Here is an 18802-nt window from a genome sequence, read left to right on the forward strand (position 1 = left end):
GTCATTGGGGCACATGTATTAATCCATAACAAGACATACATGGAAGGGTGATAATGATGGCAAACGATGCAGGCAAGTAGCTCCTTACTGTTAATGGACTCAAAAATGTGACATTTAAATTATTATGTGATTGTTAGTAATTTGTTCAAACATTACAACCCTGGCATTTATCAATGTGTAACACATATTAGATCTGGCACATTGTATGCATCAGAATCCTCAATGCTATGTCATTACATATAAAAGCCACATGACTGCATGTTAACCAGGAAGAAGCACACATAACAGTCTATGGACTTTTAAACCCATGGACACCCACTTATCATGAGACACCTGTTATTGTTTATATATGCTATGTTGTAAGTGCGAAATTTCATAGCTAAAATACTCACAATCAGCAATTTCGCCCCTGATTTGCTGCAACAGCTGGGGCTGGCGCCTGCGGAGGTCCGACCACCGCCTCTCGAGCTGCCCGAGGGACCTCCGCACCCGAGTGCGGGCGTAAATACGGCGCCCTGCCGCAGCATAGGCCCTCCGCTTATGGCGGTTAGTGATAAAGGGCCCCGCACGGCCCAGCCTTGTCTCCATGACGGAGACCAGAACCCTCAGCTCCGAAGGGGTCTGCCCTTCGTGTCTCCGCCATGTTAACAATGGCATCTATCAACCAATCAGGTGGTGGCATTGGTTGATCACAGTTATTTGTGTTAATAACTTTATTGTTCATCTTTACATGAACAGCGTCTCTGCGCCAACACAAATGGTGACAAATTCGCATGCCTTAAAAACAGTAGTGCTGATGTATGGCAATGAACAAATCTGATATATATAAAACACAGTGTGTATGCACTTAGCAAATCCAATGACGCCTCGCTCCGCCAAGCAACGCGTGCTATAGCTTAGCAACGCATAGCTGTAGTTAGCATTACTTACTCTGTGCATCTATGTGTATGCGTACATTTATGTGTAAAAGACACATACACATACTTGCAGGTATCCTGAGACCAGCATTATACACCAGCCCTGCCTGCCTGCCTGCCTGCCTGCCTGCCTGCCTGGGTGCCTGCCTGCCTGCCTGGCTGCCTGCTCCTTGAAATGTTGAAACATGTGAATAAATTCAAATATCATATATATAGATAGATATATATATATATATATATATCTGCAAACAAATCATACATCAACACAGGAAAAAATCCCCAACACATTAGAGAATAAATCAATGTACTCACCAGTCATCAGGGATAGTATCAACTACAATAATGAAGATATAACAAACACATAAGATCCCTTGTACAAGGTATAATAATTAGCACCTATATTGAACTTCCCCCAAAACTAAGCACATATGATAAATATCTCCTATTTCTTTGCCATTAGGAGGGCAGGCTGGCTAATTTTAGTTTTGTAACACTGACAACTAACACACTGTACTTATTTGAAGGGCTGATTTTGACTAAAATTGGTGTGTTCTGTCAACTCGATAACATGTACCTGAAGTATCTTTGCGCCACAGAGTCCCGCAGCTGGTATCCCCTCCGGCATTCAGGGGCGCGGGATGGGCGGATCTTGCGGCTCAGATGGTACCTCCCACTCATCAAAGGGTATCTCACGCCGCACAGCAATGTTGTGGAAAAATATACACAGGCCCACGATCCTCGACACCATTTGAGGCGCATATTGTAAGTCACCACCAGTGCGGTGGAGCACTCTAAATCGACCTTTTAAAAGGCCAATTGAGCGCTCCACCACTTGCCTGGTGGCAACATGCGCCCGATTGAATGCCTCCTGTGGGCCCGGTGCTGGGGAGCTGTACGGCGTAAGTAGCCAGGGCGTACATGGGTAACCGGAGTCACCCAGAACCCACGCATCACGGCCTTCCAGCTCTTGGAGTCTTTGCCATATCCCGGTTTGTCGGATGACATGAGAGTCATGGCCACTTCCGGGAAACTTCGAGTTGAAGGCGAGAATTTCCATGGATGGGCCACATACCACCATCACGTTCAGTGAGTGGAACAATTTGCGGTTCCTATATATCTTCTCACTTCGAGATGGAGGCACAAATGGTACATGGGTGCCATCCACAGCCCCTATCACATTAGGGAAGCCAGCAATTTGATGGAAGGCCTGCTGGCTTCTGCGCAGGGTCTCGGTGGCAAATGTCATGGCCATGAAGTGCCCCTTGCGCCTGAACATGGCCGACGTCACACGCCTCAGGATTCGGCAGAAGGCCGGCTGAGATATTCCAGCAAGTACTGCCACTACTTGTTGGAATGATCCTGAGGCGCAGAAATGCAACACCGCCAGCAGCTGTGTGTGAGGCGGAATTGCTGTCGTGATCCCGTGTAGAGGTTCCAGATCGCTCTGAATTAAGGTGAGCAGATCCAGAATTACATGTGGCGGTAACCGGTACCTAGTAAGTACCTCATCATCGGGCATAGCAAACAGAGTCACCCGTGTGCGATAGATTCTAGCACGTCCTGGCCTCCTTGGCCGACGAGTGGGGAGAGCCGCAAGTGCCCTTAGCCTCCTCTCCATGTAGCGCATCATTGCTTCAGCAACCTATAAAGAAATGAACATAAATACTGATGCACCTATGCACATAATGGCCATATCCCACTACAAATAGATTTGTAGCCTTCAATACGTACAATAGATGGCCGCCCCGTGAAATCCCTCAGATCCATTTGACTCTATAATGATGACACAATAATATGAACTCAATACACACCGTCCAAAACACACAGATAAAGGTGTCAGCATTTTTTGCCGACATCATGTACTATGAGACATTTCATCTATTGCTGGGACATGTTGTCCTGCAATAGATGAACCCACACAGGTTTAAGACCTGTGAGTGAAATAGTGAACATGTGACATGTTGCAATAATGCTACACGCACTTTGCTGGCCCAACAATCTGTAGTCAGTGAGGCAATGGTGCATACATTCATACACTTACATTGTTAATGGATATCATATCTACAAGGAGCATGGAAGAGCTTACCTTAGACCCTGACAAGTCCAGATCTGGAGACAAATGATTCTAGCAGCAAGTCACTATTTATAGGCCTCTCACATGTGTGGTCTATAACAGTAGAGATGAGTATTGCATGACTTGTGGCCTGGATTATCTAAGGGATTGGGCTACTTTTAGCTTGCAATCAAACGCCACAATACCACAGTAGTCATGAATCAAATGTCATGTCATGCTAGCAAATAGCATGTGTATTGTGCAATAGTCACAGGTGTATCAGAAGATTCTATGCAATGTTAGCATTGGTGACCAGTATTTCATGTAGAACTTTCGCCAGGTTTTACACAATGGAATTTCCGCCACCGTATGCGGCGCGAAAAAACAGCGACGTACGCTCACGCACGGAACGCAGCTGCCGCTGATGTCCGCCAAACAGGATACACAAACAGTATATAAAGGTGTATTAGAAGGTGACAATGTTGTTGCTAACATGTCTGGATCACAACCAGAGGTGGACCCAGAGCTGCAGCAACTTTTTGAGCATCTAGACTCCAGCACCACCTATGTGCCACTGCACATGCAGGCAGTGGGTAATGAGGAGGCTGCTGGCCCTTCTACAGCAGGGCAACCTGCACCTGACCATTCTACAGCAGGGCAACCTACACCTGGCCCTTCTGCAGCAGGCCAACCTGCAGCTGGCTCATATGCACCATCAGCAGAATTGTTTGGAACACAACCGGGGACTTCACAAGGTAGTACCATGGCCAGCACTTCAAGTGCAGCGACACGTGACAGGGGGCGTGGCCAAGGACGTGGCAAGGGGAGAGCCAGGGCAACAGAGGAACCAACTACAAGAAATAAGGCATATGAAGCACAGGAGCTTGCCATCCTGGTTCCCCGAGCACGTGATTGGATTGAGTGTCCATCGGAGAAGCTGACACACACACGCAGATGGAAGATTTGGGAACAGATAACGGCAGAGATTAATGAAGTAGCGCCACAAGTTCGTGAGACGGACCATGTGAAGAAGAGGCAAGTTGTTTTGTGATACATGTGCCCAGTAATAGCCAAGTAATGATTGAATTCATGCTTAGATGGATTTTGCAAATGGCCCGTGAGGTTGTTACGATACACATACATTATTGCCATGTTATTTCGGTGAGAGTTAGAGTAGGGTGATTGTGAATGTGTATTGTAACGGTGGATATCATAGTTGCATGTAATATTATCTTTTGGACATTAATCACATGTCGTAATATGTAGCACAGAGCAATGGCTGCAACAGCTAACATCTGGAGTGACATGTATTAATATGTCAACTTACATTGCAGGTGGCAGGACTTCAAAACCAACCTGAAGAGGAAGATGACCAAGCGGTGGGAACACAGCCAGACATCTGGGGCCGGGCCCATGCCATCAGGGCTAGAGCTCACCCCCCTGGAGTTGATGGCCGAGAGCTGTATATCAGTTGAGGAGATCAGGGGGGTGAGCACGATGGATAGCGAGGCCCCAGCTGAAGTGTTTGCGTCTTTTCTGGAAGGTAAATATTGGTCATGCCATAAACTTGTGCAAGTAATTATCTTAGAATGTCTCCTAATTGTGTTTATCTTTTTCCACAGACACCCCACCGCTTGGTGACGACTCTGCTCAGGAGGTGGAGGAGTCCGTGCCACCTGGCCCCAGTGGTAGGCCTGTGCAGCAGCAGCCATCGGCCCAAGCCGATTTGGCCGCCTTGGCCCAGATGCTTGGGGACATCAACCAGCAGGGAGACTTGGCATCAGAACGGATGCATAGGACCGAGGAGATCCTGGCGAGCTTGGTCAGCACCCAGCAGGCCATCGCTGCGAGCATGCAGGCCATGGCTGAGTCACATCAGGCCATGGCTGCAAGTGCTCAGGTGCTGGCCGAGCAAGCCACCCGCCAAAATGATCTCCTCCTCCACCATAATGAGCTTATGGTGGAGCTGGTTACCAGCAACAGGGTCCTAATGTCATCCGTTTCTGGTGCATTACCACCGGCAACACTCCCTGCTGGCAGGAGGGGTAGACCAGCCAACCACTCAACATCATCTGCTCCACCTGCCCCAGCATCTGGCCGTCCCCGAAGAGCTGCTGCACAGGCCAAGGAGCCTACCAAGGCCAAACGTGGTCGCAAATGAACTTGTGGCTGCATTAATCTCCACTGTTATGTGGTCCCAAATCTTCCATTGTGCTGTGTGTGTCAGCTTCTTGTGTCCAATCACGTGCTGAGGGTAACCAGATGAGCCCTTGCTTCATATGTCCTTTTTGGTTCCCCTGTTGCCCTCTTTTGCCTGCCATTACTGTCAGCTGTACTTGAAGTGATGGCCATGGTACTATCTTGTGAAGTCCCCGGTTGTGTTCAAAATGATTCTGCTGATGGTGCATATGAGCCAGCTGCAGGTTGGCCTGCTGCAGAAGGGCCAGGTGTAGGTTGCCCTGCTGTAGAATGGTCAGGTGCAGGTTGCCCTGCTGTAGAAGGGCCAGCAGCATCCTCATTTCCCACTGGCTGCATGTGCAGTGGCACATAGGAGGTGCTGGAGTCCATCTGTGTGCAATTATATTTGTTTTGTATTATTATTTATTTTGCTACATTCCTGCCATGTTGTTTCTTTTTTGGATTTTGTATTTTTTGGTCATTGCATCACAGTGGCATTGACTGTGACATGTATAGAAATAAATTTGTTTACTTTACCCAAAAATGTGTGGTTTCATGAGTACATGTCGAATACACATGTGTATTGCTAGTATTAATATTCAGTCATGTCCATTGTTAGCAGTTTTAAAGTGTCTGACAAGTACAGCATATGTGGGTGTTTAGTAAGGGTTCCTTGAAGCAGCAATGGTTTCAATTAAAGCACTGACAAGCGGCCTATTAGTGAGTAATGAGTAAAGGAGTAGATTCTATTGGGTTCAGGTGTTAATGCTTGTAGTCATTAGGCGGTACGTTCGCCTACCGCATGAACGAGTGGTGTCCGCAAAGCAATAGTACACTTGTGGACACCGCACATTTCTTCCCTTTTTGATCGCGTGCATTCGGAGTGCTATCCGAATGTACGCGCCCCAACATAAGTGTACTCCCCCGTGTCCGCCCATGTTTCCGCCCGTTTTGCCCACTTTGAAACTACGCCCATGTGACATTCCGCATGACGCCCATAATACGCCCATATTTCCCGACTGATTGCGGGGAACAGTTTTGTACGGGATTTGGCCGAACTGGTACGGAGTCAAGGCGTGGCACATGCGCGTTGCGTTCTCCACGCATGCGCAGACGCCGAAAAGACGCGATCCGAAAGTATGCGGTAAAGTCCGCGTCAATCAGAATAAGGGCCTATATTCCCTACCACATGTATACGCACACACAGACATTCTAGGGTTAATTTTGTTGGAAGCCAATTTACCTACCTGTATATTTTTGGATTGTGGGAGTAAACCGGAGTACCCGGAGGAAACCCACGCAAACACGGGGAGAATATACAAACTCTGCACAGTTAGTGCCTGTGAGGCAGTAATGCTAACCATTAAACCGGTGGTTCTCACACTGTGGGTCCTGACCCCAAAGTGGGTCCCGACCTGCTCAGCATGGGGTCGCAACTCCATGTTGCTGACCATCAGGCTGATGACTTTTCTAATCTGTCAGTGATTCAAGGAGTCTGACAAATCTGTTGAATTTTCTGTTATTTTAGGCTCCTCCCATCACTTTGTGCCTCCACAATGCTGCCATGTATGTGCTGTCTGCTGACTACACATGTGATGGGTTATGGTATATTAGACTCCTCCCATCACTTTGTGCCTCCACAATGCTGCCATGTATGTGCTGTCTGCTGACTACACATGTGATGGGTTATGGTATATTAGACTCCTCCCATCACTTTGTGCCTCCACAATGCTGCCATGTATGGGCTGTCTGCTGACTACACATGTGATGTGATGACCTTCTGCAGTCACTTGCTGGGGTCCTGTCATTATTTTTATTGTCTGATGGGGTCCCAGAGCAAAATAGTTTGAGGACCCCTGCATTAAACCATCCGTGCTGTGTATTAAGTCTATTGAAAATAAACACCTTCTGTTTGTAACGCATAAATGCAACACTGTTTGGAATTGCGTTCATGTGAGTTCTCTGTATCCCTTGCTAATTTGATTATATCTCAGTGGTAAGGTGGTTATAATCTCCAGTATTTGATGAACTGGTTGAGTCTCATTCAAAATCCCAAAATACAGAATAGTCCAAAGTACAGAATTGTTTAAATATAATGACACCTTTGCTTTCTGATGGCTCCGGGTACACAAACATTGTTTAATGCACAAAATTATCATAAATATTGTATAAAATGACCTTCAGGTTATGCGTGTAAGATGTATATGAAACAAATACATTCAGTGTTTAGACTTGGGTCCTGTCCCCAGGATAACTTATGTATGCAGATATTCCAAAACACAGAAAGATCTGATCCCCAAAAATACTTGTGGTCTGAAGTATTTTGGATATAGGAGACTCAACCTGTTTTTGAAATCTGCACACAATTGGGCTTTGATTTGCACACTGGTTTGTGCAGTAGCCAGAAACATAGGGCCTAATTTAGGCAGAATTTCAATTACAGTATTTTGATGAGGGGGTACTTGTTTCCTATCTGGGCGCCCAGGTTTTCTACGTACGGCACCGTAATGAAATCGGATCGCATCGCATCGGATTCGGTACTCGATGATGTACGATGGTATACGATGCGATGCGATCCGATTCCATTTCCCATAGGAAACAATGTGAAATGGCTCAATTTAGCCAAATTATCATAGGAACAATAGTAAATGGGCCAAAAACACCCCTGAACATTGAAATGTCCCCCCAAAAGTAGTTGACGCCACCCCGCCATCAACGTGAACCGGAAGCGTGGCGAGCGCAGCGAGCCCGCGAGGGGCGGCGGTACGCGTCCTCCGACCTTTTCATGCCCTACTATCCACTAGGGCGTGGAGTGAGAATAGAATAGTGTGGCGAGCGCAGCGAGCCACCGAGCCCGAAGCGTGGCGAGCGGACGCGGATACCTTCACAGGTAAACGCTTTCCTTCGCGGGCTTCCCAGGTGTCCATGGCGACGCGGACACCTGGGAAGCCCGCGAAGGGACGCGTTTACCTGTGAAGGTATCCGCGTCCCCTCGCTGCGCTCGCCACGCTTCGGGCTCGGTGGCTCGCTGCGCTCGCCACACTATTCTATTCTCACTCCACGCCCTAGTGGATAGTAGGGCATGAAAAGGTCGGAGGACGCGTACCGCCGCCCCTCGCGGGCTCGCTGCGCTCGCCACGCTTCGGGTTCACGTTGATGGCGGGGTGGCGTCAACTACTTTTGGGGGGACATTCCACTGCTCTGTGGGTTTTTTGGGGGTTTCTGGCCCATTTACCATTCTTCCCTATGCTGATTTGAGTAAATTGATCCATTTAACATTGTTTCCTATGGGGAATCGGATCGCATCGCATCGTTCAATATCGTGTATGTGTATTTGTGGTATCCGATGCGTTGCGATCCGATTTTTATACGGAGAATAGCATGGTGCGCAATTAACTTAGCGGGCGCCCAGATAGGAAACAAGTACCGATGAGGGCTCTAAGTGATAGATGCCCTCCATTTGAGCTATTTAGTTGTTGCTCTGATCAGGTGTGACTTGCCAAAGGAGAGTTTGAAACCCAATAAATTACACCTCCTTAAAGACACTTAGGACTATGCATGAGTCCGAATTGGTCGCATCTGTGTACATAGTCAGTTTAAAGAAGGAGGGGACGCAGAGAATACTGTACTTAAGCCTGCCTTCCCCTGGTCAGAGCAGTGATATCACTAGCTCTCCTGATTCCTGTCCTAGTGTGTAAGTATTACAGAGGGTCCTGCTATTCTTGCATGTGACAATAGTTATTGTACTATAGATTTTAATTTTCGGTGTGTACTTTAAAGTTGTTTTTTTTTTTTTTTTGGTACACTACAAGAAAACTTTATAAAATTGTTCTCTCTGAATTAGGTAGAACTATAACAGTATCCAAACATTATTAGATTAAATTGAATATACTCCAGTGGTTACAATTTAAATATGCACAAGTCATACCTCCCAACATGACCCATTCCAGGAGGGACAAGATGCTCTCAATCTGGAGGGAAGTCCAGATTGAGAGCATTTTGTCCCTCCTGGAATGGGTCATGTCGGGAGGTATGCACAAACTAATGTCATTTACCCAGGCCCCACCAAGCCTTAATCCATCCCTGTCCGTATGGGATTTGTGACTGGCCTGAATCTCCACATTCTTGCTGTCCTAAACATGACATACTGTACCTTACCAAGCACAAATGGCTAAGCTAGCTCATTTGTAAATATGAAGTTGTACACAGCAGTAACATTTATGCAAGCTGCATTTTTATTCACTGATTATGGCATTACATCTACTCTAATTAGTGTTTATTCTTCTTTGTACAATAGCCTCTCACAAAGCTTTCACAAAGGGCTCTGTTCATTTGAAATAAAGATCTTTGTGGCTTTTGGTTAACACTTATGGCTAGAACGCACAATCTCTGCCATGTGTACTTGCTACTAGAAAGTGTAATGTATACAGATTCTCAAACGGGACCCTGAATTGCTCAACTAATGTGACTATGATATTAATGTAACTTTGTTTCATAGGAGACTTCTATTATACCACTCTTTTAGAAATATCAGTTTCATAAGTTTATTTGGCAGCATAAGACCATGCCCACTCCAGGGGCCTTTTTCTGGTCCATTCGCAGTTTTGCCTGCGTTCGCACCGGGTCCAATGTTTTTTTAGTGTGCATGCACGTGCACCCTCGGCGAACATTCTGTGTAAACACCCAACACAGTGTGCGGGGGGCAGAGAGGGGCGTGGGGCTCCGGGCAGCCCTATTAACATATGGGAACGCCCATGAGAATGCTGGGCGTTCTCATACTAATACGGACGGACGGGGGGGGGAGCGTTATCTGACATCACCGGATGTCTACTGCTCGCCAACCTCCCCCTGAACATGCACGCATATGTAAAGTTGCTATGGGCAACCTTGCACATCTTTTGATGGTCGAAAGATGTGGGAGGTTCCTCTGGCCTGTGAATGGATGTTACTGTGTAACATCAATTTGTATGTGCTGCGTGTGAATCGCCCTTGCGAATGGGTAGCGCCAGTCAACCCTTCGCAAAGCAGGGTTTGGTGGACAATGCTGTGAATTCAGAATATTATCCCTTGCTACATGTGCTGCATGTCTCCCTGCTATCTGTAACCAAATTTTGATGTGTATTTTAAGAATACTAGGTTATACTGTATTTGGCATCAATGTATCCAATCTCAATATTAATCTGGATGCCATGCGTGGACCATTAGTGTCTTGTCTTTAATCACCACTAAGTTAAAAAATGCACACATATGCTTTAAACTGCAGTTTTTAATTATTAACAAAGCAGATCTTGTGGGAATTATTTCTGTGTTCTATGTTTTCCTGTTTGAGGACTTTATTTAGAATTTATTGTACAACATGCTTGTGACCGGATGCGCCTTTCTGCCTGCATCAAGCGTTCAGATTGGTTTGGGGTCCCTTGGGACCTGGGCCAATAGGAGAATCCCTTGTTCTACCAATTGTAGCTGGAAGAGGATGAAGCTTGGAGAGGCAGCGCACAACCCGGAGCAGGTGGATAAAGGGACTGCGTGTGTCACATTCATGGGATTGTAAAGGATTGTATGCACATGACACAGGTCCCTTGACATGACGTGCAGGCCCTCTGGTCGATGTCGCAACAATAGATATGTGCTGCACATAATATTTATTGAATTACATGAGCGATCGTATGTGTTTTTTAACAACATGCGATCGCTTGAATGCAATGCAAGAGGGAGCGCTTTTGATGGCGTCGGTTCAGGGAGAGGGGGCCAGAAGGAGAGCTGGCGGCTTCCCTTTTGAAAAGTGTTGAAAGGCTAAATTTGAAAAAAAAAAAATGTTTAAAATACCTGGTGGCCTTCTGCCACTGCGCTGACTCTCACCGCCCACCAGCGCTACATCACTGTACTATGCATTTCATTTTTGCACCATACGATACGATCGGATTGCGATGGGACATCGCATTGCGATGTCCCATCGCATCCGATCGCATAAGTGTATGGGCACCATTAGGATGAGTATGCTGGAAGTTGCAGATCTTACGATACTGTAGATCTTATGTTAAATTACACACATAAGATCGATCGTGTGTCTGGGAAGTTGCTGGTGAGTTCAAGAGAAATCTTGACACGATCCAGATTGGATGCTGGTTGTCCATACACTAGAGCGACCTGCTTGCGATTCTAATTGTGTTACAATTTTCCTTGAACTTCCCGGCAGTCCTGGACGATTTGGGGCACTTTTTGACACACGATATACCAACTATGTTCTAACGATCCATTGTGTGATCCAGCTGCCGCATACGATTCATCGTCTCATTGCAGAGTGGGAGTGTCCGGGAAACTGCCAGTCAAATGAAGCAGGTTGTATGAACCATGGAACAACCAATTGCATGTGCAAAAAAACAACAACTCGCGATCTTCCCCCAATCATGACAGATCATATGTGTAGGTAGAGGGTCGACCTCTCGACCCGTGGGACCACAAATATAAGCAGAATTCCACACAATGTGCACACAACCAGTCGCACGAACATATTGCAATGATTATACAGTATGTACCTATTGACCTTCAGCACAAGGCTTTTATATACCAAGGAGCTGCAGTACTATGCAGCAATATTTATTTAATGCATTTTAATATATTTGCAAAACTTAATTCAACTTATTGCTGATGGGAGATACTCTCCCGGCCCCCAGCGCTCTCACAGCCAGTCTCCTCATGCCACCCTGCTCCCCGGTCAAACCTTTCACTGACTGTAGGTATGCTATGTCCCAAATATCATTTCATGTAATACAATAAATACTAATGGCAGCCCTCAGAAACGTCTGCTGGTTTTAAAAATATATATATATATATATATATATATATAATAATATAAACCGTTATAACACCTTCATAAAACACGTATACATAATAATAAAACAAATAAGCAAATCATGTGTTAAAAATCAAGTATAATAAGCCTGGATCCTTCTAAAACAATGACCCTATCTGTCTATGATCCAACACTGTACTCTGTAGTTTGTCATGTTTAACAGTGAAGCACTTATCCTGCCCCAATAACACAATAGTGCTGCAAATCGATTGTGTTTAGTTGACCTGGAAAAATGTATCCTTTGGGAGTTAAATGCGACCTTTACACATGAAGAAGCTTATTTAATAGTGGCTGCATATGTTCCCCAAATAAGAAAGGAAAGACACGCATAAAAAAAAGCATTAATATGTGTTTATTGATTCTGTTTAATCTCAACAACATATCCAGTTGAAAAAAAGGCATACCATATACATATACTCGAGTATAAGCCTACTATTTCAGAACATTGTTTATGCTGAAAAAGCCCCCCCATGGCTTATACTCGAGTGAGGGTCCCACTTGAGTCAATACGTTTTCACAGTTTTTTGTTGTAAAATTAGGTGCCTCGGCTTATATTCGGGTCGACTTATACTCGAGTATATACGGTATGTGGCAAAGGCAAGGCCTTCATAGAAGTATTATGGTTACACCTAGGGTGGCCACTCCAGGGATCAGCAGGATCCTGGGATTTGGCCCCAAAATGTCTGAGATATCAATCCCGGGATTGGAATTGAAATCATAGATCACGCTGCGCAGGCCGCACCTCTGCCGCTGGAACCCTCCGCATCCAGATGGCTGCTCCTGATGGCACATAGGATGTCATATGCACCCAGGGTAGCACCCGCTCACCTTCTCCTGGCTGCTCCGCCGCAGTGCTGCCGTCTGTGCCGCCCCCCAAGTAAGTTAATGTTTTCTTATTAGGAATGCCAATTCCAGGATCCCGGGAATCTCGGGATTGAGCATTTTTCACTAAAATGCCCCTGGCCCCTAGTTAAGGTACCCTTAAGGTTTCTTCTCTCAAAATGTAATATAAACTACAATAACATTGTATTGAGTTCATAATAAATGCAGAGCTTTAGTCCCAATATAAAATGTACCTACTGGCTCTCTTCTCCACTGCTTCTTACTTTTCCCCCATGTGCAACCATTACACCTCCACAAATATGAATCCATGGATACCTCCTCATTTTTATGCCCAGACATTACTTTAGCTTGTACTCTATGGAGGGTGTTCAGTGATGGCTGTGATTGCCTATTCTCAACCAAGACCTATTCAATCCTGGGCGTTTTCAGCCAGGACTCGCCGCTGCGCATTGTGCTCTTTGAAAAGCCAAATCTGCATTCACAGAAAGAATGCTAAATTTGTGAATTAGTGACCGTTTCCGTGGAAAAAGATGTGGTGTTATGGATTTTTCGAGAGAAAAAAATATAAAAGAACACTGAATAGATCAAATGCGAATTTTGACCTATTCTACACAAAACTGACGATTTTTCAGAAATCTATCAATATCTGCCAGGATTGAATACATTCTTCCTATTTGAAAAAAAGTATTGTAATGTATTATGCTGTTTATCACAAATTGGACTATTTAGAGGTTTATTGCTGTACATTGTTCTTAATTGACTAAAGTTCAGACACAATGTCTGAAAGATCAAAATGCTACATAATGGTAGATGATAAATCATAAATTATACCGGCACATCAAAGTAAAAAACCTCAGTCTTTGCCATTACCAACAAAATTATGAGAATGTACTTTTTCTCCGTATAGTTCAAAATACGAGCTGCTGACTTTGGATATCTGTTTTGTAAGATTTGTCAAGTGGGTTGCATGCCTGTAACAGTGAGATATGCCTGCTAGGAGATCTTAAGTACATTCTATAAACCTTTATTACTGTAGCTGATGTAAAGCAGGACACAGTTATAGTTTACTGGCACAAATATGCATACTGCATTAATTAGTGCTGTACTGGAAGTAATCATACTTTATATTATGCTAAACAATAAATATATACCATTGATTGGTGTGGGTTTTGGTTTATCCACGACTTAACAAAACAAAACAAAAAAAAACCTAAATATTAGGGGGGCGGGGGTGTAATTCAGATCTGATTGCTTGGCCACCCTCCTATAGTTAAAACCCATCTTGCGAATTCATGTGTACGCTTAGTGAAAACTTTGCAGCCGAGCGAATATGTCCACAACCCTTCATAAGAGGCTCATTGTTCAATTATTTTTCCACTGTACCCCACTCATCACAGGCTCATAGTAGCCAGAGACTTGCTAAAATCACACACACTCCTCTAAAAAAACTGGGAATGCCTACGTTTTCCCAGACACTCCCAGTATTTTATCTGGCATGCCCATTACAACCCACATATACCTACATCCTGTCAATTACTTTGCGAATGGCGTGTGAATAGAAAAAGTACCAGGACTTCAACTCTGGAAAATATGCATGCACAGTCTATCGATAATCGGCCACTGTGTGAATTCAATGCGATCAGGTCTGAATTTTCCCTCCCCCTATGATGCCATGTTACGTGCTTGTGACGTCAGGGGTCCTTACTCTCACTAGAATCTAGATCATTTTTCCAACCTCCGTTCCTTGCAGCTACACAGTGGGAAACACGTTTTCTGTTGTTTAGGATGTCTATAACTACACAACAGAAGAATCTCAACTTCCTGTGCCGCAGCATCTTCAAGGGTAAATGTCAGTGCTATGCACTTAATGGAGACAGAGTATACAGCTAATGTTGATCAAAGTATTATTAAGTTTCTATGCAAGGTAGTGAATGGCATTTTTTAAAAAAACAGTATGTTTTTTCAAAGAGTATTTTGACCCTTGCAAAGTTTATTGACTGGTAACGTATACCCGATGAAAGTAATGGGGCTGACGTGAAAAAAAAGTCCTGGGCCCTTTTCGCTAATTTCATCTCACCACCCCCGGCGGTAGTGAGCTGAACTGTAGGCGCCTACAGCTGATAATGCACGAATGGAGCAAGCATTGAATAGTTTCATTGGGCACCATCTACTAGCAGTTGCCTGCTCGGACAATTGAATCTCACCCAAATGTTTTAACCCCAAATATTTCAAAGTTTAAATCAATTAACCAATTGATGTAATTTAAGCTTAGATAAAAATATTTTGGTTAAGCATAGTATCTAAATCCACCAGGAGGACTGATCGTTCCTTCTCTGTAGTCAAAAGATGAATAAAACAGACACATTTTTGTAAACGTAATTCCAGTTTTCAGTTTTGGAAGCCATTGTTCCAAGATGAGATATCCGATTATGAGCATGTGTGAAAACAAACATCCAGAAGATTGGTGAATTTTAGTTGGCTTAGGGGCCCACTTATCAAGTAATATTTGCGACTAATTCTTCAAACACACGTTTCTGGGGGTTAGCCAAAATATTGAGTACCGCTGGCATGTATGTAGAAGCGACTGCATCAGAGATAGCTGCTGCGATTCCTTCATTGCTGCCGGCAGCCGCATACCCCATAGGTTTCTATGGGGGATGTGATTCTTCCCAATATACCAATATCGGGCATTGCATCAGGTTCCGGTACTACAGCCATTCTAGGATGGCGGTAGCCCATTATAGCCTATAGGTAGGGCAGATCCTGCCCAGATCACATTATACTGTATATGCGTTGCTGTAGTAAATGGGCACCTTAACCACTTATCTGGCTAATACAGAATTCACTTGACTGGGACACAAATATGCCATAATGTTTTATTTTTTTCTTCAGTAACTAGAAATACATTTGTTCTGCATGAAAAATAAGGGTTTGGTCTTGAAGTGATAATAGGAGGAAATTAGGAAAAACTATCGTAATGTGTAGCAGCTGTGATGGGAGAGGTTGGCTAACAAACTTGCAAAAACAGACCTGAAATAGCTCTGTCCCAATTAAAGTCATAGCCCTTTTTTCCAAATATTTGGCAATTAATATATTTCAGCTTCTTTGACAATGGGGTGTATTCAATGTGTCGACGAGAGGGGTTTGTACAGTGAAGATAGCTTATTTCCAGTGAGGAAAAGCCATCCAACCCCCATCGTTGTATGCAATGTTTTGCTGGAATCCCCGCCGTCAGAGGACGGTGAAGATCCCCTTGAAGGTTCGCCGCTGCATTTTGTGGCAAGCCTGCTGTTTTGATGGGCACACTAGCCGTTTCCACCCTGCTGAAAAGAACCTATCGGTGCTGCTCGCCATCATAGCACGCTGTCAGAGCATTGAATACACCCCATTGTCCTAAAAGATAATATCTGGTTTATCTTTGCATATCTGGCTCATCTTTAAATTGTAAACATAGTATTCTGCTAACTTACTATACATAGTGCAGGAGGAACCTGAGCTATGGTACAAGACATTTTTTGGTCACTGACAGATTTCAACACATTTATAGTTACTGGAACATTGTATTTAATTTGTAAGAATATAACCCCTGTGGTTTAATACTTTTCCTCTGCAGTTACAGCTGTTTGGCTAAGTCTCTACAAGCTTCTCACATCTGGACACTGCAATTGTCACCCATTCTTTGCAATATTGCTTACCTTGAGCTTTGGCTGATTCTCACCTATGGGACCATTTTATGATGGAGGTCATGTACAATTCAATGTCAGTCTGTGAAGAACTGCCTCTGCATGAAGGGGGATGTTTGCAGATGTATGTTAATACGGTAAAAATAAATGTTTTTATGATTACATTTGACTTTGATTAAATGAAGTAACTGTGCATCTGGGGAAAGCCATGTTGCACTGTAGGTGGGGCAGATGTAACCTGCACAGAGTTAAGCTGATATATCGCCAACCATCGACTGATTTCTCCTGCCTTTGGAAATAAGTCAGTCTGAACTGACTTTTATTTCCTTCGGTGTCCGCCGAAGAGGGGGCGGGCGCTGACATCCTATGATGTCAGCTGCCTGCCCCCAGCAGGCATCGGCCCGTCTGCGTTCCCAGATGAACCTCCAGCGTTTTCATGTGGACGCTCATAAAACACTATGTTTTCCCCCTGCTCCAGCCCAGTTTCCACCCCTGGCCCTAGTCCCCATATGGAACCTCACAGCGAGTATGTAACTCATAAAAGCCGTTTAGTGCTGGGATTTGCACATGCGCAAACCCTGACCATTCGGTCTGGAGCCAAATTCAGATCACATGATCTTGAATTGGCTCCTAAAATCCTAGGGTACCAGTGTAATCCAGTACAACCCCACTCTTCTCTTACAAGCCTAGATACTCTGCGATCATTGTGTATGAGCTCAGAAGGTTAAGCTGGTCTAGGGCGGGACATTTGTGAAAAGATTGAAACCATATGCATCGATCTGAAACCTTATCAAATCACTTTTGAACTTCTGTTATATGATTCTGGTTCTCTGTTTTGTTTTGCACATGTATCTCACAGCAGCTGCAAGCATGAGAACATCTACATGCATTATTAATGTGTGCTATTTTGTGCTGGCTAGGGTTCCGTTCTTATTAAATGTTTGATCTTATGCATGATCAAGTCAGCCAAACAAATGCTATCGGGGCAGGTACTCCATTAATCCACCTGTTGGTAACCCTGGGTAGAAATATTCCAAACAAAACACTCCAATTCTTTTAGTTATATTCTACTTTTTTGTCATTAAACATAAAGGAAACTGTAATCAACTTAATTTGATTATGCAAGAAACTTTACATAAGGTGTTGGTATTGATTGGAAAATAAAGCCCATAAACTGGGTATACACAAAATACAGTAGATGATATTTTGGACGATGTGTTGTTTTGAGATATATCATGGTTCTATTATCATATCTTCTCATCTGCTGAATGTGCAGGTCAATCTGAGGATATCGTCAACTATATTGTTTAGGTCGTTTGACCATTATCTAATGTGTACCCATTCTTATAGATACTTATTACTTTTGGGTGAGGTTGATATAAAAAAAATAAGTACAATTTTAGTAAATACAAGTAAAAAATACTATTGCAGACTACTAAAATCTGGTTCTGTTGCTGGTGTCACACTGTTGCTGTTGACGCCCCATTTTTAAAGTAGTGTCTAAGCACTCAAAATTGAAATCCTTGGTACTTGTTTTCTAGCACGGCGCCCACGATTTTCATCTTATGCCATCGTTTCGTTCGCATTGCATCGCATGCGATGCGATCAGACCCAATTTTTTAATTGTACAGTCACCCTGATGGGTGATTACTATGTTAAATGCACCCCTGTTGTTAACACCACCCCCACTATAAACACCAACCCGACGCATACCGCCGCCCTTCGTGGGCTCGCTGTGCTCGCCACGCTTCGGGTTGGCGTTGATAGTGGGGGTGATGTTAACAATGGGGGTGCATTTAACATAGTAATCACCCATCAGGTTGCCTGTACAATAAAAAAACGCATTGCATGCCATTGTAATGGCATGCGATGCGATGCGATATTAAAATTGTACAGTGCGGGTCTTAGGACCCGAAAATCGGGTCCCATCGCATACCTTAATTAGTGGTATGCGATGGCAAATAATGGGTGCCGTGCTAGGAAACAAGTACCAAATCCTTTTTTTCCCTATGAGTTATTACCCCATACATCACTGCCTGGGATGCCCCAATTCCCCAACCAGCTGACAGAAATGAAACATGTTAATGATTAGCAAACTATAAATTAGACACGAGCACAGCTGACCCTGGAGAACCACAAGCCGTGGCATGCCGCCTGCCATTATTGCAGAACAGCTTAAGCCCTGTAAACATGGGTGATGTGTTGTGCTGAGCAATCTTTTTAGCACAGATCGCTTAGCACACATCGCCCTATACACAAGTAGTGATGTGTGCTG

General features: G+C 44.4%; 1 protein-coding gene across 2 annotated transcripts in view; it reads left to right on the plus strand.

The window, feature by feature from the left end:
* TSPAN5 (tetraspanin 5) overlaps window positions 1–18802 on the plus strand; it is a 144403-nt gene that overhangs the window by 33619 nt on the left and 91982 nt on the right. The gene's annotated exons all lie outside the window — the stretch shown is intronic.

The sequence above is a fragment of the Crinia signifera genome, chromosome 1, assembly GCF_055691185.1.
Source record: "Crinia signifera chromosome 1, ASM5569118v1, whole genome shotgun sequence".
Classification (NCBI taxonomy): domain Eukaryota; kingdom Metazoa; phylum Chordata; class Amphibia; order Anura; family Myobatrachidae; genus Crinia; species Crinia signifera.